The sequence below is a fragment of the Tauraco erythrolophus genome, chromosome 9 (genome assembly GCF_009769465.1).
Source record: "Tauraco erythrolophus isolate bTauEry1 chromosome 9, bTauEry1.pri, whole genome shotgun sequence".
Taxonomy (NCBI): domain Eukaryota; kingdom Metazoa; phylum Chordata; class Aves; order Musophagiformes; family Musophagidae; genus Tauraco; species Tauraco erythrolophus.
Window position 1 is genome coordinate 36878829 of NC_141473.1, and position 6636 is coordinate 36885464.

A 6636-nucleotide genomic window follows, 5' to 3' on the forward strand; every position below is an offset into this window, starting at 1 on the left:
CAGCATTCTATCAACTGTTAGTGGAGTTTTCTCTTGAATTACCCAAACTTGTGGATGAGTAAGTTTTCTCAGACTTAGTTAATATCACATTGGAAATTTCAAATGAAAAGCTTTTTACAGGAATGTATTTGTCCACTTCTGTTAAACAGGTTTCCTTTTAGATATACAAAATAAATGACACAACCTTATTTATTTAATTGCATACATTGTGGTTTTTGTCATCCACTATTCACGGATCTTAATTCTTGATACAAAAAATGCAGTAAGGCAGATTCATTTATCTTGCAGCTGGTCGTCTTCATATACGACTGAGAAGTAAAAAGGTGTGTATTCTTTTAGTTTTCCTTACAGCTCAAAAAAATGTGTCGGAACATAGCAGTAACCATATTTTTGTAACTCAGACTGACTGAAAAATGTGCATTTACTAAAAGCAGTATCAGTTTAAAGAATTAGGGATGCTTTTAGATTCAAACACCAGGAAAATTTCCTGCCCAAGTTCTACAGCATCAGAAGGTCAAGAACGCAAGCTTTAGAGCAAGGGCTATTTAATCTAACAGACAAACCCATTAAAAGATCCAATAGCTGGAGGACAAAGTTTGAAAACAATGAACTGGAAGCACAGAACATATTTTCAACAGAAAATTCCTATAGAATATGATTCTTCATAAGCTTATATTTTATATTAAATTCGGATGTCTTTCTACTATAACTAAATCACATAATATAGCTTTCAGCAGACATTGCTTTGTGGATTATTACTGTCTGTGATATGCATTCTGGTCATCAGATTTGATGATGGCCTCACACATGCATCTATGAAATGCAGAAAACACTACCAAAGTTACCTAATAACCCAAGACAGCGATCCCATAAGATCCAATTGCAACTACAAAGAATTCGGGCAAACTGCATGCAGATTAATTTCCCTTACTCTTTTAATCTTTAAATGTGTCTCCTTAAAGGTGAGTGGAAGCCATTTCACGTATCTCAGGCACTCAGAGAATAAAGAAGCTGCAGAATTCAAAGTGCTGAACAGAGAGGAAACAAACCCAAATGTTTTACTGGTAGCACTGAAGCTCAGAATTGTATCACTGTATCACTCTGTCTTCCTCTGAATTTTGAGGAGTATGGGTGACAAAATAGGAACATGCGAAACTGGACACGGGACACAAGCTTGTATCTATTTTTTTCAGAAGGTCTGTTTTCTAGAAAGAGTGTTAACGTATTCTTCCATAAAGAAAAAGGATGTATTGATTAGACCGGTCTCAATACATTGTACATAGGTAGACATAGAAGCAGGTAAGAAAATTTGTCCTAGTTAAGAAAAGACCAGCACAAAAAGTGTCAGGTCTCAGTAAGAGAAGATGCTTGAAAACAGTTGAGGAGAGGAAATGAACACACAGAACTCACGATCTCTCTTCTACTTTTTCTTGTTTGGCAGGGAAGGCTAACTGAAGTCATGAATTCATATCATACCACTTTAGGATCAAGATTCTGCCTTCTTTTTGTCCATCTAAAAATCCTAGGGCAGAGCACATCTTAATCCACGCTCCCAGTCAGCTGAAAATCTAGCAAAGATCACACCTCCTGAAGTACAATTGCCTTTGGAGCTCTGCCTGGAACTGTCTGACTGTACCACCTTTTTAGTGAGTGCTAGTGCTTGATGAGACAACCGAATCCTTTGTTAAGAACTTCCACAAGGAAACAAAAGTACCACTTAATTGGTATTCTGACTGGGACTAATTCAAAGGTGTCTCCTAGTACCTTGGGATATGGTGTGTTCTACTTTGGAGAGAATCAATCAGTCAGAGATTGATGAAGGGGCGGTGAGGTCAGGTTTGCAAATACAGAACCATCTGCAGAGTCTCCTGGGTTGGTACCTGCAACATAGTAATTTACAGGAGCAGGTGTTTCCTTTTAATCTGCTTTTTTTTTTTCTGCTGAAATTGTAAATTTATTGAGAAAATGCCTGCAGTTTGTTATTAAGAGGGTACTTTGTTTATTGTTCCTATTAACTGCTAACTGCTGAAAGGTTTCTGAACGTTCTAATAACCATGCTCCTTAAAAATACAGGTAAGAACAGAGGCTGTGATGTTAAATATGGAAGTCAATCAGACAAATCTTCAGAAAACTACTACGTATAAACATATTAAAGCCCAAAAGACTGTTTTTAAGACAGAATTATTTTGTTCAGAAAGAAGCCATTTCCTCCTGCCTATGGGTGACTGAAATTATCATAGCTGTTAAGATTATAATTTATTTCTGTTCACAGCCATAAAGATTTATGGAGAAAGGAAGCTTTCTGAAACAAAAGAAAAATTCAGTAATGCCAGCTGGAATTTCCCATCTGAATCGAGCTTGGTGGGAAAGCCTGGTAAATCCCCTTTGGTTGGGATCCAAAACATAGTCAAGGGTCAGCAGAGAATACATTTAGATTCAAGTTCAGGTTCCTGGCTTTGTTGCACCTCATACTCTGTTCCAGCTCTACTATAATCTATGTAATCTCTTCTCCTGCCTAACATCTCTCAACCTGACTCCCAGATCATACAAACTGTCTTTGGATCATTAACTTCAACTAGTGGCAAAAACTGAGGACATGCCCTTAAGTGGTTTAACCATGCTCACATATTACAGAGTCTCTATACAGCCATGACACCTCCTTCTCCTCTTGCTGCTTCTCACAGACCTACTTCATCTCCTTCACACTCCTGCCTCTTCACAATTCTAGAAATGTTCTTGAGATTTTTTTTCTTAGGTTTGCTTAAAGTATTTTATCTACCCCGTAATTCTTAACAGGGCAAAAATTACATATAGGAAAGCGGTTTCTTGGTTTGGACATTTCACCAAAAAAAGTCACGGAGCACTGGAAAGTGGATAAAATTTAGGCTGATACGATTCACTACATCAAAAATCTGGGAATGTCCTCCTTTGCCAATCAGTAAGACAAAAACACAAGTAAAAGATAATCTCTCACTAAAGAAGCCGACAGCTAGAAATTATTATTTTTTCACATTCTGCTTTAGACATTAAGTCAAACTAAAAGTCTTAGTCTAAAACTGACCAGCGGTGAAAAGATTTTCACTTTTCGGCTATCTGGTAATATATCGGGTTTTGTTATTCCACTTTCCCATTCTTTCGAAAAATAATAATTATGGTTGGTAGTAAATTTTAGGAAATAAAAGGACAGTGACTCAGCAGTTGAGAAAAATCCCTTGTTCTGTCTTTTGTTTAAGTCTGGTAATTACTTTAAAGACAGATCTATGCCTCTGGTGGGGGGAGGACGGGGATTTAGAAGTCAGAATCAAACTGCTTAATTGGCAGATTTTTCAGTTTTTAATTGAACTAATTTAATTTTTACCTGATCTGGCATCACCTTTAATTTTCATTTAGTTTCCTTTTTTTAACTTCTGGGAAGCTTCCCTCTGTTCCTGGCATGTGTCCCTGTCACTCTGATGAACACTGAGACAAAGAAATCTTTCCTTTCCCAGAAATAACTGCCTCATCTGTTGTTGATTTCCCTTCCTATCCCTTCTGGAACACATGGCCCCTTTCTATGACCCCTTGCTGTGTACACATTCGTGAGATCTTTTATTCCCACCTTTTGCAAAATTTTCCAATTTTGGTAACAACTTTTCAATATATGTTTTTTGTCTGTCCTCATCTAGATAACACAAAAGAAAGGCAAAGTATTTTCATTAATCCCTTGAGCAAATCTGAGTTAAATGGCTTATTGAATAAAAAAATGGCTTCCCATTTTCTTTTTGTGCCTTTTTGCTGTACATTCATTTCCATAGCAACAAACTTATATGGTTTCTTTTGCTCAATATTTTTTTTTTCTTATTTTGCTTCGTTCCTCGTGGTTACGGTGCTTTCTTCCTGGCCCCTACACGAGCCGTGCCCCTGCAGAGGCACACACCAAAGAAGTAAAACGAGCAAACGTGCATTTAAGTTTTCACGTTTTGGCTGTTGGATCTAGCCAGGGATTTACTCAAAACTTAGTGGCCTGTAATTTAATGACCTTCTGTTGGATGCCCTCGTGATAAACAGCTCTCAGATACACAGGAATTTTTGAGATTGTATTTTCCCTTCACATAATTTGCTCTTGGTTCAACACATCTCTATGCTACGGTCTTAATTAAGAGAGCAGTGCAAAACAGTTCTGCAAATCCTCTGCACCAGAAACACTAAACAAAGAGACACTGCATTTTTCCAACCTTCCCCACTTAGTATCTTCACTTAACTTTTGATTCAATGTTTTAATCAAAATAATGCAAGCTAACTATTTTCTTAGAGATACATTAAATTCCAAACTTTTATATTAATGATTGCAATATTATACAGGCGGTTCCAGAAAATTCTCTCTTGAACAAAGTTTTATTTCATCAATGAAGAAAGCCTAGCAACTTGCATTAAAAGAGTCCATGGAAAGTCCATGATGATGATGGAGCCTGCATGAAATTCTATAGCACTCAAAGATGGTATTTGGCATTATAAGGACCTAAAAATTGTGCTGCATGGGTTGAAGATGAAACGACACTAATGTTTGTTCAAATTATAGTAGTATCTTCACAGAAACCTAACTCTATGTACTGTTTCCTGCCTGCATTTTCCGTGCTGGCTTTGGCTCTTGGAAATGAACTTAGTTAAACATCACTGTGTTCGTGTTTTTCGTGATATAGAACTCATGCGATTTTGAGTCTGAATCCTCATTTCAAGTGTAATTAGACAGTTCACTTGGTGCTAAGGTAACTCAGCATTCAGGATCTTGCTCAAAGTTAAGATAGTTAAGTTAGATTAACTAGAAACAGCTAACAAAACCAACAGGTAAATGCTTCACATGAAAACGTGAAACAAGGCCACACGAATTCTAAGTAATTTTATTTGAAGTTCACACAACCTATCTTTTGCATGCGGAAAGATGGACAGATTTTGTCACAAATCATTTCCTTTACTGTTGACTGAAAACGCGCAATGTATTAAAATAAGTCTCAGTGAGTAATTAGGATCACCAGGTCAACTACACGCTATTTCATGAGAATAAAACTGCTACTCAGAAAATCAGTGCTCTTTTTCTTGCCACTCTCAGCAGCCTTGCTTGTTTTGCATATGGTTGCATGTTTAATTAGCAATCCTTCTGTAAGTGTCTGCAATTAGCACAATGATGATTAATAAAATAACTCCTTTAAAGCTCCATTTAGGCAGCAGAACTGCACAATCAGGTATAATTAATTCATCATTAATAAATCATGGCTGATTAACTAATCTGTTGATTACAAACACATTACTGCACAGTCTCCCACCTGAGCTCTGGTGATTTTTCTATCCAGAACAGAAATATAGACGTCGTAGTAGTAAACTATAAAAAAAAAATGCATTAAGCAGCAAAGATACTGGTTTGGTCAGGAAATTTAGATAGCAAGTATACTGAAAATTTACTGGACTTTGCTCACTGTTAGTCCCCTTGAGTAAAAAAAATAATTGTACCGTCCATTTGTTAAACGTGGACAGGAGAACAATAATTGCTTCTTTAGTTCATTTATATTCTTAAGGAGGGTTGTTTTTTTCCAAAGCACCTCAGATTATGGGACAGATTCACTCCTTGCGCAAGCCAGACGGAAGCAGCAAATGCAGCAGATCAACAAGAAGAACCAGGTTGCTTGCTGGCAAGTGTTCAGTTTGCTTTGTGAGAAGGCAAGGCCAAGGTGGCTGCTAAACATGCCTTTGCAACATTCCCATCAAGCTGCCTCCGCAGCCATGTCATGCATCTGATGATGAGTCCGTGTTTATAAACTATATTTCAGGTCCATGAACTTCAGCAAGATGGAATGTGGAATAACATAATGCATTTCCATCTGGCGATTCCTTTTACTTGCCACCTGGCTCTTGAGCTTTGTAGTGCATTTAAATCATTTTTGGTGTGTTCTGAGCAGCAGGAAGAGCTAGAAACTTTTATTTCAAATGAACACTAAGATTTTCACACTGTTATTTGGCTCCAGCTACTTGAGCTTAAGTTAGATGTAAGCTATAAGTTATGATAAAAATCAAAATAACTGGAAATAGAGAAACTTGGCACAATTACGTTCCTCATCACTTATAAAGGGCTGACATCCAGCTGCTCCCACAGTATGAAAATGCCTCTGAGTTCAAAATACTCCATCCTGAAATATTGCAAAGAAAAGGAACTAAAGCAAAGCTTAAGGACAAAAGTGATTTGAAAGGGAAAAGAGAATTTTAGCTAGAGTAACTGAAACAACTTTCGATATCCCTTTTAAGTCCAGAGAAAGATGAGAACACTAAAGGAAAAAGTGACAAAATCTGAAAGCAGTATATTTCATGAAGCAAACTATAGAAGAAACTTTCAATTTAAGAGCAAATCTTCAGTCTTTGAAAATTAAATCATATTGCTGTAACCAATGAAGTTTTCTTTCATATTTTAACCAGTTTTACATGCATCACTATGTCAATCTCATAAATCTTTCTGTTAAAACTTTAATTAAAAATACTGACTAAGCAGCAGTACTATCAGCCACTGCAATGCCATTCATCTTTGAAAAATACTGTTCATAAAAGGGAACCATAAAGCACATTTCTATACCATTTATATTTTTTTTCATATTTTAATTCAGGTAAATTGAT